This window comes from Carassius carassius, chromosome 3, assembly GCF_963082965.1.
Source record: "Carassius carassius chromosome 3, fCarCar2.1, whole genome shotgun sequence".
Lineage (NCBI taxonomy): Eukaryota > Metazoa > Chordata > Actinopteri > Cypriniformes > Cyprinidae > Carassius > Carassius carassius.
The window spans coordinates 11,898,811-11,918,940 of record NC_081757.1 but is presented as its reverse complement, the minus strand read 5'-3'; the positions used below and the strand labels follow the sequence as shown (position 1 = coordinate 11,918,940).

The window sequence follows — 20,130 nt, the reverse complement described above, 5'->3', positions numbered from 1 at the left end:
TACATGAAGGGCTGATGTTTTAGCAATGCTAAGATGGAGCGGCACAGGGAAAAAGCGGTAAAGTGAATACGATACACACTGAACCACGGCCTAATAAAACCAGGGGCTGACAAGTATGGTTGAACAGAAAAATGTGCCGTAGATTTGTACCCAGGCCAGAAATCTTGCACATTACTGGATTAGCCACTGACTGATACAGAAAATGTCTCATCCGTTTGCTATTAAACCATGTGTCTGACCAGCTCACAAGCTCCCATTTCAGATAAAATAGCACAGTAGTAACTTAAAAATGTTCCCAACAAGCTGGAAAAATATCTGACTGGAGTCTTGCAAAAAAAAATAAAAAATCTGACGGGCTTCCTCAACCAGTTGTAAGTAGTATTGCAACGGTCTGCTCCATTCTGTAACACGATCCACACAGCAGCCGCAAGCAGTTAGAACTTAAGTGTAGCCATGTTGACTAACACCTTCGTCTCTCTTTCTTTCCTTCTTTTCGCCCGCTCTCCTTTTCCTGGCAGGAGCAGACGCATGCATCATGACAGGCTTTCAGAATGAAATCATTATCTAAATTGCTTTCTTTTAAAAAAACCGCAAGTGTGTGACAGGGGTGGTGTGTATCTGTCTCTGGCTGCTGTCCATTGCGTTTGGGTTTCGGGCTCTGTCTCTGTTGTGGTTCGCCGTCGCCACAGCCATCCTGCTCCATGCGGCGGGGACCGGGCTCTGTGACTCGCCTGGGCCCCTGTATGAAATAATCGAGTAATCTCAGCCCTGCTCCCCGAATTCACAAACCGTGCTTGCCAGCAGCACAAAGAGTCCTTTTGTGCTGCTGAATGTGTATGTGTGTGTGTTCTCAATACTGACTGTATGGATCATCATCATTGAATCAATCAAAAACATATTAAACAAATACACATTTTGAGCTGGGCCATTCAGCAAAGGATTTGTGGGAAGAGTGAGTGAGCAGTGAGCAAATTAACACCACTTCTGTTTGCCATCGACGCAAAGAGCAACTCAGAATGCTAACGTATTTATGAGCAAGAGCGCAGCGGAGCACAATGCGCTTTTTGGTCAGAAAGAGGCTGTGAGAAAGAGAAAATTGAAAGCAAACTATAAAACAAAAGAAAATGTCCATGTGCCCTCTGACAGTGAGGAGGTGAATAACCGCGGTCAGAAAAAGAGACTGTCACATCTAGTCCTTGGTAACATTGTATCTGGCACAGAGAGATTTGAATAAGCAATGCAAACGGAGGGAAAGTAAATAGGTAGCGAAGGCCGGACAAATATTTGATAAGTGGATAAGTATTGTGGGACGTGTGGCACAGGTCTTCCCTCCCCTCCTCCCCTTTGTCCCTCTCCGTTTCTGCGTGCGAGGCAGCAGATGTGTCTTTCACATCCTGCGGAGTGTGCAACCAATCCACAAACAATAGCTAGCCACCGACAAAGGTCATCTTTCGCAATCCATGCATTATCAGAAGCTGGAAAACAGCGAGCACGCAGCTAGCCCGTGCTCTGCACAAGTCGTGTGGCACCCCGGCTGTGTCTGTGTGTGTGTTTTAACCCTTCACTACAATGCTACTTGAGGCTTCTTAATAAGCCAATTACACAAGTTTAAGCCACCTATTTGACCTCAAGTTAAACTAACAGTTGGTGTAAACAAGTGAAATCCTATTAACCTAATAATATACATGGAAGCAGGCAGCAGCGGCCAGCAGTTCAGGTGCTAAAGCCTATCTACAGAGCCTTAACTGCAGCGAGTTTGGTCCACTGGAGCAACAGTGGCCATGAGCTTTGTGCTCCCAAACAGGGTCATAAATTAATCCGCAGTGGTTATTAGAGTACTTGTCAGAATGGATGTGCTAATTTAGCTAGCCTGTATTAAGCCTCTCTACTTAGATGCCTAAAAACAAACATGTCCTCTGTCATTACATTAATTCACATTTAAGACTGGAAACTTGTGAAATGAACACTAATTAGAGTCTAAATAGACCCCATAATCCAGTAGTTACAAATAAACAGAGAGAGTGCCTTTCCTCTCACTAGCGCTGCGGCTAACAATCTAGGATTGTTTTTGATGAGCTTGTTTCATTTACTGTGGCGGCAATTAACTTTCTAACTGTTCCTCTTATGATCACTGAGGAAATAATACAAACTTGGGGATTTATTCTTTATGAATCCAACTTCTAAGTGTATCCTCTTGAAATCAAGAGCTGCATTATTCATAAAAGTGCTGCATTTTAAAGGCGACAAACTACACGTTTTATGTGGTGTTATGAAAGCATAATGCCGGCAGATGCTCCTTCTGTTTTGTTCTGATGTCACCTCCACAACAAGTGGAGACAGATTTAGGGTAAATATTTAACAGTGGGCCATTTAGCCAGATACAATTTAAGCTTGCAGAGAGTGTGTGTATGTGTACTTCTGTGAGTGTATGTGTCAGAAAACGTTCCCACGAGTCATTTCTTGCGAGATGATAAATAAGTGAGATTCATAGTACTGTATAGATGGCTCACACAATGTATTGTCTCTTTCTAGTATGATTGTGTGTACGGTTTTAGCTCATTTGACTATATTGTTGTAGTGCTTGAGGCATACATGTATTCAAAACACTGTAACTGCTTTTTGATGCAACCGCTACCCTCGAGTTGAGGTTCATCATGCGGTTGTGTATTTGACTGTTTCTACATGTTAGTGTTGTGGCAGTCCAGGAGTCTGAAGAAACAATTAATTGTAAAATGATTATTCTGTCATCATTTACTCACCATCATGTAATGTACGAGTTTCTTTCTTCCGTGAAACACAAAATAGACCGTTAAGTTCCAAAAAGGACAAAAAGTAAGGAAGTAAAATAGAAAAATTTCACAATATTAATGTTATTACTAGCTTTGATGAGCATAAGAGACATCTTTGAAAAACATTTAAACAATCTTAAAACCCCTATTTTTTTATTTTTACAATGGATTGGTGTAAGGAAAAGATATGATTTTTGAGTTGTTATTCACTGAAAGTATTCATATATAGAAAGTAGATAGATAGATAGATAGATAGATAGATAGATAGATAGATAGATAGATAGATAGATAGATAGATAGATAGATAGATAGATAGATAGATAGATAGATAGATAGGAAAGAAATGGAAAGTATGGAAAGAAAAGTATGGAAAGAAAAGTGTGAACATATTTCAAAACATCTTTTGTGTTCCACAGCAGATAAAAAAGGAATGCAATAATAAACTGTCATTTCATGAACTACCCCTTCAACATACTAGTAGCTCAAGCTGACTGTGACTGACAGGTTAGGTAATTTAATGCTACCACTTCACTGGGTCTTCCACTTTTAAAACACTGAGTATCTCTTGGCCAGTTAGTGAGCATCTGTCTGTCTCTGAGTCTCTGTGTAATGTGGTATGTCACATTATGAGCTCAGGAGTCGAGTGTAGATTACAGCACTCTGTAGCACCCTTTCTATTAAACTGTTGGGAGAGCAGCTTGACATACGCAGGGTGAGAGGAGGTGTGTTTGTGTGTGTGAGTGAATATGTAGTGGACCCAGAGGCCAAGGTTTAGAGAGAATGTTCAAGCACTTATTTTACAAATTCCCTCTATCTCTAACCGTGACATCCTTCTTCATCTGACTACCACCTATTAGGCTCAGGGTTTGCATCACGGTTCCTTTAAAAAAGGCCAGTCAGAGACAGTTGGGGAAAATACCTCATGCTGAGCAATTCATAACCTCACAGCAGAGAACTCATTGTGTATTTACAGCAAAACCGCTGGTCACAATGCTTCATCAGCTGACCTGGCCAGAAAGCGAGCTTAAAAACTTCATCTTATAGTACACACACACATACAGGCGTATGCTCAGGGAATAAAACAAAGGCACCATAACGGGACCGCATAGGTCTTAATTGAGTTCGCTCCTTTCAAGCGTGCTATTATTTCTGGCTAATGGCATCCACTGGCCCTCTCTCATTACTTGAGTGGGTCTTGAACAAGCCTCTCGTTTGATACAGTTAGAGTTAATGCACTATGAACAGATACACTGCTAGTCATCAGCGATCTGCATATTCAATAACTTCCGTAATTACAGCCGCAATTCATCAGATCCAATCTGATTGCAGAGGGGAAGAGAGAGAGAGTGAGGTTTGATTCCTGGAGGACACAATCTAATCACAAAACTAACATGATAATTGAAATCTAAATTGAAAGGATTGGTGAGCCATGCACAACTGTGTCGAGCGGAAGTACTTGTGCCTTGAAAGCAGAAGAGAGGAATAAAAGATGCTGATGGAGGGAAAGAGAGAGAGAGGGAAGAATGAAATGGCTGGAAGACAAGCTCAAGGATGAGTGAGTCATCACAGGCAGTTTTCTTAAGACTCATTGTGTTGGACGATGTAATGGCCAATCATGAATCGTTTGGCATGTCACAACATATTATTGTGAGCCAAAAACAGTATCGATGTGAACGGAACATCTGAGGCAAACACAGGTGTAAGTATGTCTACTTAAGAAGATCAAGGGTTAAGTAAAAAATTGTGTAATTAGAAAGTATATATAAAAGTGCACTTAAAACATTTGAGTTCATTCCAGAGAAATAATATTAAAATAAGTATATATTGTTTGATCAAATATTACATGTTAAATTAAAATGTAATGTGCGTGTGGAAAAATGGAATACAGTTTCATAATTAAGAAAGTATGTCGAAAAAGCAGGGAAAATATTAGTAAAAGGTCCATTGTCAAAACATCTGTATTCCAGGGTTTTCCAAAGCAAACTGATTCTCTCAAATGAAAGATAATCATATAAAAAGTCCATTCAGATTTAGCTGAGTCAAGCTTGGTACATGATTTGCAAATCATGATCTGATGAGTCAGAAACATCCAGGCAGAAAACAAGAGGTTCACACACAATTGTTTTGCAGGTGGGTGGAGGGGTTCATCATGTGTTCTGATCATTTCCTTTGCTATCCCTCTTTCAACCGTCGTCATGCAAAGCAGAGAGCTTTACAATCTCTCCCATCTGCTGGGCTCCTCCTCAGCCCTTAATAACAGTTACTCAGTAATGCCAAATTCATTAACCTGTGCTGCTGTTACAGTGGCCCTGACCATAAATTAGGTTAATGTGAGCGGACATATTCCACTACTAATAGTGGATATAAAAGGAAAGAGGGACACGGAGGGACGGAGATTGTAGATCATAAACATATTGTCCCTGACAAAAAGCCCTAATGGCTCTTTGTTCGCTTTAACTGCATGACAAATGTTTTTTTGAAGGACGGACTAACGGCTAGAAAAATGACTGTGCAAATAATATAATACTAAGATATTTATATGAAATATATATTTTTTATATTTAAAAATAATTGTTTATTATTTATTGTTTATTAAATAATTTATTTGCGCTTCAGTATAAGCCTCACTAGGCTTTTTAACTTTAAAGAAAAAAGTAATATGATATGAATGCATTTCAAATCTGATGTCAAGTCTGTGTCAAATCTGATAAACTAGTGCAATTGTGGAATGTCAGAATAATATTATTAGTGGATACGCACCTATTTATGTTGGACACTTACTATAAATATAGACAGAGGAAGAAAAAAGTTAAGTGCAGGCAGGAAAACTGTTAAGGCCGTGGTTATCAGGCAAACAAAGTGCCAGGAACAAACAGAGCCGTGCAGAAACCTGCTCCCTCCCTCCCTCCCTCCGTCTCTACACCGCTGCAATGGGAATAGCGATGGGAATGACTGGAGGCCGTCCAAACAACATCTGACAGCTCCTTCTAATTGGAGATTTCAGGCGTAAATCTAGTCAGTGTTTATTCAGAGTCAGTTAGGAACAAGTAGGTTTTGGCCGTGCAGCACTTTTGTTCCTGCTTGCTAAACTGCATCACTTGCCTCTGCTCCTCCCTTTCCATCTCCTTTCAAGAAGTACCGAGAGGAGCCAATCTGCAGGTCCTGCACCCGTGACGGCGCCGAGCAAAGTGACACCCAAAACAAACTGCTATTGTTCGGGGAGACACCGACCTTTGCTGTCCCCGTATTACGTGACGACCTCTCGTCTCCGCTTTCCTTCCCTGGTCTTACCAAACAACTTTTACCAAAGAGCCTATTAGGCCAGAATTCCACTGTTGTTAAAAAGCGTCTTGTCCTTTCAGAGCGCTAGCTCTTTCGCTTCTATTTTTCAATCAAAGGTGGTGGAGGAACACAAGTCCATTGTTCGTCTCGCAGATGGAAGCTGGAGTTACTACGGCAACAGCTCTAATCCCTCTTTTTACCACCTTTCTTTATATTATTGGCCCATCAAGTGGTACCTTTTAACTCAGGAGCTGGAGGGGCCAGCGGCGACGCTCCCTCTGTCTAATTAGCTGTGATTCTTGCGGCACAGTTCATGATGAGCTAATCGAACATTTGCAAAATAATGACATACCGGGAGCAGCTATTCCTTCTCCTGAGGCCCTGCTATAAGAATAACAATAATGATTCTATTATGGAAGAGCGGACTTTAAAACGCCGCTCGGCCACCACAACAGAGAAGGTAATTGTGATGGTGTTGTCCACACAATCAACAAGCTATTGTTGGCGACTTGAAAAATAAAGGAGCAGAGAATGGGTGCCACAGTGATTGGTCTGCACTGCCATGCGGGGCCCATGCTGAATTGTCTGGCAAAGAAGGTCCTTGATAGAACGCTAAAAAAAAGGTTTGGATGAAGACAACTGTCTGGCTTTTCTCTTTTTGTGTGTGTGTGTCTGGGCCTCTTTCTCTCACCGCTTAAATAACCACCAATCCGCATTAGACCGCTGCTATTCATATAGTGAATGGGGCTGGGCCACAGAAGAACATCTTTTGGGCGTGGGAGGCTTAGGAAGCCTCCATGTGCTAGACCCATGAAGATCTGAGCCTGTGTTTACTCAGAATTATCTCTGTGTAGCTTGGTTTCAATAAAAAATGACCCTGCCGTACTGCTTCTATATACTACATTAAAGCAATGCACGTGCCCAGGTTGAAACTTTCCAGCTCAGCTTTCACTAAAATAAGGCTCATAAGCCAAACGCAAACATGTCAATGAAGTGACTGATAGCTATAAACAAAATAACTAACCATAGAGAATAATATCAATTAATCATCAGCATGCATGGCAAATGAGCGACAGTCCAGAAGTGCTGGAATCCGATTAAATCACAGCACATTAAAAACTTAAGAGATTTTTTTTTTCTTGGCTTTTTTTTTTTCTCTCCATCTTTCAAATCTAGGTCAATGTGGGACTTAAAGTTTGAGCAAAATCTGAAATGAGTTTTTGAGAGCGATGAAGGCAGTTAAACATTTGAATCCTCATGTGCTGACTGGTGTGAGAATGGCTCTTTGTTCACACGAGCAGAGGCCGAGGGGAGAGGGAATGCTAAGTGGGCCCCCTTTGCCTAGTCAACCTTCAGTGTGCTTCATTTATCTTCATCTTGTTAGAGTAAATTAATTAACAATCTAGCTGTTACACACTTTCTCCTTTCATTACATCAAATAATGGCAGCGATGGAGGAGGAGGTCCTCTCCTCTGGGATTAAGCTGGAACTGCTGGAGACATCTTTCTCTTACACTTTTCCTCACTTTGTTTCTCCCTCCCTCACTCTTTCTGTAACCCAACCTTAAGCCAAACTTCCCAGTTATCAATTCTTTGATATGATCAAACAACAACAAAAAAGTCACTGTGCATTTTGCATATCAATTAAAATGAATAATTTGATAGTACTTCTTTTTAAAATTAATCTCCAAAAGAAAATAGAGCCTTAACCTTTTACTGTTTTGTGAATGAAAAGACACACATATATATATTGTGTGTGTGTGTGTGTGTATGTATACATACTGTATATATCAGCACCTGACTGAATTCATTCAAATTTTCAAGATGACTATATTAAACGCATTTGAATAAGGATTGGTTTGGAGAGTCTCACTCTGACTATTGGTATAGTACACATTATTACAAACCATTACTAGAAAGTTATTTTCTGTTCTTAGCTTTCATGCTATAACAAAAAATGCATTGTGTTCAGAGGTGGGTAGTAACGAGTTACATTTACTTCGTTACATTTACTTGAGTAATTTTTGGGGGTAACTAATACTTTTCGGAGTATATTTAAAGATGGGTACTTTATACTCTTACTTGAGTAAATTTTTGGGGAAAAATGTGTACTTTTACTTCGTTACTGTGGGCGACGCTCCTCTCGTTACTTTATCTTAATGCAATAAATGTTATAAATGCTTCAGTTTATTCCAAACGCGCCGTCTACTTTTCTCTGGGCAATGAGTGATGCCCATTCGCTGATGAATTATTCTTTTGAGTCAATTCTGTTCAAAGGCTTGATCAAACCAATTGGCAAACGAGTGAATTGATTCATGAATCAGTTTGAATGAGTCGTTCAGTTCCCTGCCGCACTCGCTGAGCATCTGAAGCGGTTCACTCAGAGTTGTAACGTTTAACATCAGCAGCGTTGAAAACGGGGCTATGGAACTGCACTGAATTGAAAGCAAATCTGCAAAGGCTATTATTTGCTAGCGATGGAGATCCTTATTAGATGAACACCGCGTGTGCTGTCTACTGTTCAACAGGTAATAACTTGGGCTACATTCGATTACAGTAGCCTACACAGATACCACTGTGACATTAAGTTGTACGTGTGTGGCTTATAACAGAGGGGAGTCAAGTTGAATGCAGCTTCCAAAAGACAAAAAATAGCCGATTAAGATTTTATTAATTTTAATACAATCACACGCATTATAACGAATCACACATGATTCTTTTGAGCTTATTAAAGCATTGGCCAATCAGATGTGTTCCGATGAGTCATCGCTAAAATGCCGGTGCTTCCTTCACTCGCTCACTGACTGAATACCTCTTTCTGGCGAATTCTCTCGCAGAAACAACAAAGTGCAGATGTGTGTACGAATCTTTAATTAAGATATTGATTTCACAGTGTTAACAGTTTCAGTGATTTTAATGGGAGTTTCTGGGAGTGATTGAAATCTAAACTGTCAGTGAAAATGATCTTTGATAATGTAAATGTTATTTGCTCTCTTTCTGAACAATGAAAGATTAGTAGCAATATTTATATCACATTAACTTTCAATGTTAAATTCACATTTAATATAAAGTCAGCCGTATTAAAAATATGTTATGGCATGACACCTAAATCTGTTACTTAAGTAAACAGACAGGGTTTTATAATAAGTTACATAAATTGGAGTAAAGGCTGATGAAATATATACATTTATACACGCACACATACATTACATACATTTTATCTATATATCTAAATAAAAATAGGCTCAGTATATATGACCCAAAGTAACTAGTAACTAACTACTTGAGTAGATTTTTTATCCGATACTCTTTTACTCTTACTCAAGTAACTATTCAAGACTAGTACTTTTACTTTTACTTGAGTAAATATTTCTAGAAGTACTTTTACTTTTACTTGAGTACAGTTTTTGGGTACTCTACCCACCTCTGATTGTGTTTGAGTCATTTTGCATGCATTTAATGCATTTATGCATTTTACTGTATGCATTTATTTAAGTGTAATCATGTGATCACTCCGAAAAAGGATGAAGGGAAAACATATCCATTTAGGTGAACTTAAAAGGGAGTGATCTATATTTCAGCACACTTCCTTGTTAAAGGTATGAGCATCTTGGAGGATTAGAGAGGAAGTGATAAGGTGTCTCTGACCTGTCTCAAACTACTGCCCCTTTCCTCCCCTCTATATTTAGTTATCCTCCTGCAACAGGTGGCTGCAGTCAAAAACAATCCTCCATACTGTACATTACAGGACGAAGGCAGGCAGATAAAAGCATTGTGCTGACAATAATCCAGCATGCTCTACCAGATCCTGCTGCCAATGGCAATATAAGTGGGTCACATGTCTCCCAACAAATTCATCAGCTGCACGAATGCCTGAATGACAACAGAAAAAAATTACAATAAAATATTTTGAAGTTTCTTTACAGATTATCTAACTGGAGTAAATCAATAACGTTTTTATGCTTTTCTTCCACAGACTGTCATTTGATCACTCACAAAAAAACTCTTGTCACGAGTCAAATCCTGCAGCCGTTTAATGTGGATATGCAGAAGGATCAGAGATAGTCTATTCTGCTCCTTTAGGTTCATTTAGTGCAAGTTAGCTTCAAATGACTTAAGTGGAGGTGTGAATATAACGAAAAAAAATTTGAATTTTGATTTCCTTTGAAACAAGTTTCATTTAGAGATTCCTAATAAATTTCACTAATATTACAAGTAGTAAAACATTAAATTAAACATGAAATTTTGAAGTACAAGAACTAAAATATTTTCTTGTAAAACATTTCAAAAAATATATTGGACTGTGCTGTATATACAATAAAAAAACAATATTCAGTAGGATGTAAGAAAATACAGTGGCTTCAAAAATTATTTTAAGTCAAGTCTTAAAAGCTTAGGTTACACTTTAAGTTGTTCTTGTAACAGTGTAATTGTACATTTACGTACGGAGTAATATCAATTACAGCTGCCTAACTACATGTACTTACTATATGGGTAGGGTTAGGAATGGGGTCTGGTTTAGGGTTACTTGCATGTAATTATGAATAATTTATATAGGTCTAACTGGCGTAGATGGCTGTCAGAACCACGTTTGAGGTGAATAGGTGAAATAATGATTTTATTTTACATAGTTGCAGTGTTGCAGTCAGACCAGTTCATAGGTGTGTGTGTAGGTGTGTGTTTACAAGTGTGTGTCTGTGCGTGTGGGAACTGGTATGTTGATTTTGCACTCTAGATGTTTTAGCGTTTCACCCCTTTATTGCTGTGGAATTTTTTCTGCATTGTGGGGGATTTGTAGATTGTAGTTGTATATGTACACAATTTTCTGGACTTTAGATTATTTCCCTATTTCCCATTTATTTCCAATGGTTGGTCATTTTTGACCAAAGAGCTACGATTTGAAGTTATGATTTGTAAAAATGTAAAATGTACAATTCTCAGCTCAGAAATGACTGAAGAACGCACAAGGATTAAATCTGAAATTTAAATGAAAGCTATTAAAATTAATTTATAGCTATTAAAAACTGAAAATAAAATATCAATAATTACTTTATAGCATTCATTCATTTGACCTATTCTGACCGCTTGGAAAGAGAATAAAAAACATTATTACAAATGACCTTTCGAAAAAGAAATCAAAGGGGATTCATTAGCTTTAGCAAATTTTGTCTGACAGCAGCTTTGAAAGGCAGATGTTGCTGCTGCTGTTTTTAATGAGAGATCACTAATTAGGGTTGCTAGCAATTCAAGTGTGAGGAAGGTGCTTTGCACGGAGAGAGAACAGCCAATGGCTAACACACTCGCTGTTATTTACTTCCTCTGTGCAATGACACACAGCACAAATTCTTAATTAGAATCACAGGAAGGAGATGGGGTAACGGCGTCCTTACTCATTTAGACTGCAGTTATAACACAAACACACAAAACAGGAAATGGTGAGAATCACAAATCAAGCAATGCCCCATTTGCGACCCGACCGATCAGTGAGCTGGGACTGAGGGAAAGGTGACAGACATGTGCATGCAGTATGGGGGAGAGAAACCTGTCTATCACTCACTGACTGACAGGGGCTGGGATGGGCAGCACAGGGTGTATGAAGGGAAGAAAGTCTGATTATCTGCAGGACAGGTAGTGTGAAGAAGTGGCACTAGTTAAAACTTGCATACATACACACAAACAAACACAGACGGAGACAACACATCATCCCACAAGTTGGCTAATGCTAGGTGGTGTGACATCAGAGCTGTGAAAGGACAGATGAATTCAGCCCGCCGGACCCCCTGTGGCAACGACAGAAAAACTAAAGCAACTAACCTCAGTAAAAAGCTGCTACGCAGAAAGCCCTCCATGTTCAGCATTTGGGTTCTGTAGCAGGAGAAATACACAGAGAGCCATTGTAACTGAGCGAGCACAAGTTAGCATGGCAACTTTAAAACAATAACAGAGGGGAAAAAACAGACAAAACCACCAACACATCCTCGACTGTCCCTGAAACATTTTTATCTTCCAAAGCAAACACAAGAACAAAGATGTAAAACTCCCCACAGCTCCACTAATAGCTTTTCACCCGTCTTTTCAGAGAAACAGACATTTGTCATTAGCGTACATGGTTTTCCCGTCCCGTTGTTGATGATATGTTATCGTATGACAGTGGTTCCTGGGCGCTGCTCCTCCTAAAGCAGCATGTGGTGGTCCAGCTGTGGACCATGTGTGGCGGGGCCGCGGCAGCTTCTAGGAGCTGGACCACAGGGGCCCACACCGGGCCAACGCTGGGCCGCGCACCCACGGGGAGGTGGGAGGATGTGGTCATGATATCACCACGTGCAGAGGCTGCTCTTAAAGTCTAATGCCGCAAATTTGGGAGCACATGTTTGGAAATTGTCTCCAAAGGGTTTCCATTAGTCTCAGTTTTTGGTCTTTACAAGACACACATACATGTATGACTTATAAAGATCAAGTGTCTGTTTGCATAGTAAAATAAACTGATGGGCAAAAGACAATTTAAAGAATGTAATGAAAAACAGAACACTTCAATAATAAAAATATTGTGTTTTATCTTTACATATTTTTTTTTACTGTAAAATTAAATGGCATGTACTAGAAAGAGAAGGAATAAATAAAGAGAAAGATACGAGATGAAGAGATGAGAAAGATAACTTTATTTATTTATTTATTTATTATTATTTAAGATGAAGTCGCGGATCTCAGAAGGGATGTAGATTTGTAATAGTGAGTGGAAGTAGGCAGGTGCTGAGCCTGTGGCTGTTCTATATGCAAGCATCAATGTCTTGAACTTGATGCGAGCTGCAACCGGAAGCTAGTGCAAGGAGATAAAGAGAGGTGTAACATGGGCTCTTTAGGGCTTGTTGAAAACCAATCATGCCCCTGCTTTCTGAATCATTTGTAGATGTTTCAGACCTATATACATACATACATACATATATATATATATATATATATATATATATATATACACATATATATATTTATAGTACAGACCAAAAGTTTGGACACACCTTCTCATTCAAAGAGTTTTCTTTATGTTCATGACTATGAAAATTGTAGATTCACACTGAAGGCATCAAGGGCTATTTGACCAAGAAGGAGAGTGATGGGGTGCTGCGCCAGATGACCTGGCCTCCACAGTCACCGGACCTGAACCCAATCGAGATGGTTTAGGGGTGAGCTGGACCGCAGACTGAAGGCAAAAGGGCCAACAAGTGCTAAGCATCTCTCGGGGAACTCCTTCAAGACTGTTGGAAGACCATTTCAGACGACTACCTCTTGAAGCTCATCAAGAGAATGCCAAGAGTGTGCAAAGCAGTAATCAAAGCAAAAGGTGGCTACCTTTAAGAACCTAGAATATGACATATTTTCTGTTGTTTTACACTTTTTTTGTTATGTATATTATTCTACATGTGTTAATTCATAGTTTTGATCCCTTCAGTGTGAATCTACAATTTTCATAGTCATGAAAATAAAGAAAACTCTTTGAATGAGAAGGTGTGTCCAAACTTTTGGTCTGTACTAATATATATATATATATATATATATATATATATATATATATATATATATATATATATATATATATATATATATATATATATATATGTATATATATATATATATATATGTATATATATATATATATATACAGTATATGGAATATTTATTTAACTACTGCTTTACATGTTTATATTTTAGAAACTTAATATTTATTAGTTTAAGCTAAATAATAGGAGGTGCCAACAATATATAATATATTTTCCATCTATTTAAAGCTAAATTAATTACAAACACAAAATTTGTATATTAATTTAATTAATTCAATATTTATATATATATTTATTATATATTCTAAAGCCTTTTTCTAAAGACAATGTGAAGAACATGATGTGGTCTAAAATAAATTGATATATAGCTTTAATTAAATCAATATTAAATTAATTTATTATTTATATAATGATTTGCAATTAATAAAATAATACAATCTACCTCAAAAAGACAGTTTGTGTGTGTGTGTGTGTGTGTGTGTGTGTGTGTGTGTGTGTGTGTGTGTGTGTGTGTGTGTGTGTGTGTGTATAAACATGGCACTCAGTGAAGCTCTACAATATAAATTCCAAATCTGCATTAGGTCTCTTACTTTTGGTCACGTCTGGAGCTACAACCACAGATTATGCATTTCCAGAGCTGTTTTTTTTTATTATTTATTTTTTATGCAATCCTGCAGAACAGTAATTCATCAAGTGCTGTAACTAATTAACAATTTCTCTCATGCTCTAACACCCCACTCCCTCTCTCACATCATCATAATCATAAATAAGAGACACATCAGAGTCAAAAGACATCCATTCTTTTGCCTCCTAAATGCTTTCGCTTTCAGTGACATGGCTGTAATTTGCCCCATGCTTCTCCCCTCTCTTCATCCTCTCTCTCTCTTGCTCTTTCTCGATGGCGAGTTATGCTGCTGTGGATGGGTAGACATAAAGCCACTGAGAGAATGGAAAGAGTGAGATCAGAGAACCCCAAGGACACTGCGCCTTTCAGGCCAGCCAGCACTTAGCGGGCCAGAGGACCCGTAAGACCATCGAGACTTTTCTCACAGTCAGGTGTCTGGGGGCTTTTGGGGGATGGGAAAGGGGTGTTTTCAGCCATGGGTGCTCTGCTCACATAATACCCAAGTGCTACCACAGCAGTGACAACGCGAGAAAACAACAGTAAAAACGCGACAGAGGCAATCAAGCGTGTCTCCTCACCATTCCGAGAGAGTGTTAAAAAACACACACACTCTCGCACAACCTCCTCTCACACTCTCTCTCTCCAACTCTTGCTTTTGTTAGTGGGGGAGCTAGAAGACAGCTAAAACACAAGCATGCTCTTTCGCAGAAAGCCCTCTGAGCAAAGAGAGAAGAGAGATTAGATTTAAGTATTGTTTGATTGTCAGGTATGTTTTATTCTTCTTAAAAACATGCTAAATAAAACAGAATGAGTTATATGCAATTTGTATCTAGATTGACTAGTTAGAATACCACTCTATAAATGTCAAGTGAAATCTCTGGCACAATACAAAATAACTTATTTTTGACCAACATGGTCAAAGACACTTTTCTATTTAGTTTCAATTCTATTTACTTTAAATTCACTTCATGGGTAAATCACATCAAAATGTGCTCAGGTCTCATTGTACCCCAAAACAAATGAAAAAATGATTATTATTTGTATTATTATCATCATCATTATTATTATTATTATTATTATTATTATTATTATTAAATAATTAGTAAATCTATTTTCTGTTTTTTTTGGTATTTATGTGTTATGAAATAATGCCACATTGATTATAAAAAGAGGCTTCATTTCTTTAAGCAAAATTAAATGCATAATTAAAATAAAAAACTAAATTATTATTACAATTATTAATAGCATTCAATTTATTATTACTATTAATAATTAAAAATTAATTGTTTTATAATTCCATTTTAATCATTTTAAATAATGATTAAATAATAATTATAAAAGCAAAATAAAACTAGGAGACCACTCTGTGCAGTAATACCTATAGTTCTGTCTATTATAAAGTGAGACATTATCACTCAAACGGTAGCATTGAAGTGATTAGTTTCTCTGTGTCTCCCTCAGTTTTCTTACCCTTTGGCTGCTGTGTTACCTCAGCCTTCTCCTGCAGTTGAAAAAATAACTCAGTGCAGAAACTGAGACAACTGGGATCCCTGTGTGAGGATTTAGCTGTGGTTTACAGGCCGAGCCGAGGAAAAAGTGACTGAGCCACACAGTATTGTCTCAGCATATCGAAAAGAAAGAAATAAACAGAGTAATGTGAGGCTTAAATTTAGAACAGACCATGTTTCAAGGGCAACGGATTGTTGAATGAAAAACAGCGAAGATCAACATCAGCGTTAAAAGTTGAGCTCCATGCGCCTTTTTCTCCGAAGAGCCTGAGACCTGCCAAGAACCGCTTCTGCCCAAGCGAAGTCTACCACCATCTGTAACAAATGTGCTCTATTAAAACAGTACCATATGGACAACAAGCCCTCACTATTAACACGGCTTCTGTACGGCCCCCCTCGCTAACGCAGTGCACATTTCAAAGTTTCAGTTAAATTGACTGGCTGAATTAATGTAGTGCTATAGAGAGTGGGTGGGCTCGCACACGGAGATGGAGATCCCAGCGATGCCGTGACTAAACTTATCCTACATACTAACACAGAACTGATCTATAGATGTTCTCCAGAGAGCATGAGGGGAACTGAGAGTCAGACAAATTCATTCAGGACAGGAAAAAACATGCTAGCTACATCTTCATTCATAAGAAAAGCCCACAAACCAGATTAACGGCTAAAGTCTTGAGGTTACAAAACTGAATGAAGTACCCAAAACGAATCATTTATTCCATGAAGAAGATGACCACGACTTCCTCTCAGCATGTCAAGATGGCACTGATTAAACCCTGAGGGTGTGGGATGTGTTAATGCGACGCCGTGGCGCTGCAGTGGCGACGCCCCTCCTCAGCGAATCAGAGCGAGGCAGACTCAACGCGACCACACCCACAGACTGGAAAGCTCTTCTATTCTTCAGCGCACATGACATCATCATTTGGAGCTCTTCATTTGTAACACACACACAAACAGAACACACACCAAATCAATTAGGCCTTTGTCAACTTAACCCGACCCAAAGGTTCACTCAGTTTCTGTTTGTTAATTTTTCCCATCACAAGGCCTTGACTACTATCCATAATTAGTTGGAAAAGGGGGGATTTTTTTCCTCATAATGCTGCTCGCTTACAGGTATTAGAGGACAGCATTTTGTGTTTTTATTCATTCAATAAACTTTTTATGGACTGGTAACATTATACAAAAATTAGAAGCTACCATGACATGCCTGTGCTCTGTCAAAAGGGGTAAAATGAAATGATCACATGTGCCATTAATAATGGCCCAAAAAGTCATGTGATCTCCCAGTGCTAACCAGCATACTGTGTCGAGAAACTGTGTCGGGGAGAATTGCAATAAGGAAGGTTTAATTGCGGATGTAATAGGGACTTTAGCATTTTGTGTCAGCCTAGGCTTGGCCATACAAGACAAAATGTGTGTGTGTGAGAGAGAGAGAGAGAGAGAGAGAGAGAGAGAGAGAGAGAGATAGTTTTTTTGTGGCAAAATAAATAAAGTAATTAATTAATAACACATATTAATAATATTATTAATAATAATGTATAATATTATTTACTTTAATATTTATTGATTAGACAAATAATAGCAATATAATATATAATATATATATATATATACACAGTAAAATGTATTTTATTTATACATATAACAAATACATTTGATAAAAATAATAAAAATATTAAAAAGAAAATTTCATTTTAAATACAGTAAAAGTCTGAGATTATTTCCTATTGGAACAACTACACATGCACGTATGTGACGAATAAAATCTTGAATGTTGAATGCCTTCCATTCAAAAACAACAATATTTAATATATTTAGTAGTAGCAACACCTAAATTGTGAGTTTATTTCCCAGGGGAAACTGTTATGTACACCTGTATAAAAGTATCAAAGAAGCATAACAAGTTTAGACAAAAAAGACCAAAACAGATTCTATAGCAAAGGGAAAACACTATATTTTGAAGTGACTGATGACAGTCTAATCAAATTAGTATTTCATCTGCTCTCATCTGAGCCACGAAAGGTGTGAAAAGGTCCAAACACGTCTCACGGGTGTCCTCCTGTCACGCGTGTGCACACACCTCCAAAGGCTTCACAAAAGAAGACGTGACAGAGAGGGGCTTGCTCCGCCTCCCACCACAACCCACCGATTAAATAAACTCTTGCTAACAGCACTGGTGTCCCATACTTTAGTCTCAACCCCCCTCGCTCACCCACCCTGAGGAGTAGTGAATTAATTTGTGTGAAGCAACCCAACATTAGAAAGGTGTGTTGAAAGGTGTCTGCTCATGTTTCAAATTAAATGCACTGCTGGTCAGCATTAGCACCTAGATGCCCGTCGAGGCTACGCGCCTGCCTCTGACACGTATCCGAGAGAGAGAGAGAGAGAGAGAGAGAGAGAGAGAGAGAGAAACTGGATTTGCCTGTTCACACTGGAATAATTAGAACATGTCAGGAAGAATTAATTTCCTCATATTTCAAAAGGATACACAGAAATTACCATGTTATTATATGACAGGGTCCCTGGGAGGATTGTATTAAATTTGATTTCCAGCGCAGCCCACACAACAAATTAAAGTCATAAATAAGATGGAAAGAAGCGGGGCACAGAGCATATGTTTATGGCAATGAGTGAAGCCAGGGGACCAGGAAGAACTATCTTCATTTCATTTTATTTAAATCAGGCCGACACTCTGTGTCTGAATGACAGCGCTTGCTAATGAGGGCTCAGGGTCTCTTTTATATTAGCAAAGAGAAACAGCCACTTAGTGGGTTAGACGCCGTGCACCTTTCCTCTACAACTCAACCGGCTGAGCATCTGCCTCCCCTAATGGACACATTACCGTGTGCCTACAAACTTACAAGGCCTGCAAAAGGTGAGGTCTCTCTTAACTTACATCTGCGCAGCAAATCAATTAAGCTTCGGAAAGCGGTTCCTCGTTTCACAGAGTTTTTTTTTCTCTCTCTCTCGCTGCTTTACGCTTCATTTGATGTTTGGGCTAGTTGAAGGAGACAAAGTTAAACAAGTTAAAACGTAACAATGTTAAACTACTTTCAAGTGTGCCGTTCATTCATTGCCTCTGAGATGTGAAATTCTATAAAGGCTGCTATGTTGTTTAGCAGAAGACGTAGCTCAAAGTGAATCATATTTTCATCTCTCTGACTCACTAAGCGCTTGGGTGGGCATTGCACTTGTGAATGAAAGCATGTGGGAGAATCTACCCCATTATATGCAGCAGAGAAGCAGAAGAGCTAATTATATTCCTACGAGTCAAGTGGTAATCAGATAGCCTCAGATTCATGGGGCATGTTTTATGTGTACTGATGACCTCAGCAGTGTCTGTCTTTACAATCTACATGGGCTAAAATAAACAGATTTCTTTAACAAGTCACTCAACTATTCTCATCTAAAAATATCCCCCTAATTACTGGGAGACATATTCGTGCTTTACGTCAAGAAGATACGTCAATGAGATAAACCCAACAATGATATGCGCACTGTCTCTAATAAAGTTTAAGAAGTTGCTGTCCAAAACATCACAACAAGCCGTCTTTTCAGACATGCTTCATGTAGGTGGCGGGTAAATATAAAATAACTAGATGCCTTCATATATCCAACATAGTTAGCAGAAAATGTATTAAAACAAAAATGAGTGTGGATAGTTTACAAATGCAACAAAAAGGCATAATGCATAGTTTTGTGTTTGTCACCTTTAACATAATCAAGGTTATAAGGAATGTTAATTTTGTTAATTATTTTTTAATAATTATTATTCAATATTTGTATGCATATGTACAACAACAGTTAAAAATACATTTGTAAAAATTAATATATTTCTTTAATAGGACATTTATAAATGTATTATATTTATTTTTATGATTTATATTTATTTATATAAATGATGTCATTTATGCATAAAATGTATTATTAACCACAATTATAGTTTTGTGCCAAATGACGTATTATTGTCAAAGTTTTCCTCTCGTTAAGTGCTTTAAGACTTCTTAATTTCCACCATTCTTACTGGGGAAAATGCGCTGTAAATCTTTGATAAGGTGTATTAGCTTATTACAATTGTGCCGAGGCAGTGGAATACAGAAGAGAAGGAAACTCTCTGGGAATGGGCATCATTAGAGCCAAGTGCTCCCCTGGGCCCCACAAACTTTTAAATAATTTGCAAATCAATTAACTGGCAACTCTCAACATAACAAGGATTTCACACCCCAGGGTCAGGGCACATTATCAGCTCCGGAGGATTCATGGCATTTTGGGAGAAAAGTTCATGGTTGGAATCATTAATTCATTTTACAGGACTTTTAGTTATGCATTACTCTGCCCAGCTGTGGAAGCCAGGAGATTAATGAC

General features: G+C 38.3%; 1 protein-coding gene across 1 annotated transcript in view; it reads right to left on the bottom strand.

The window, feature by feature from the left end:
• The window catches only part of LOC132119407 (pleckstrin homology domain-containing family A member 7-like), a 156,482-nt gene that overhangs the window by 7,614 nt on the left and 128,738 nt on the right, over positions 1 to 20,130 (bottom strand). The gene's annotated exons all lie outside the window — the stretch shown is intronic.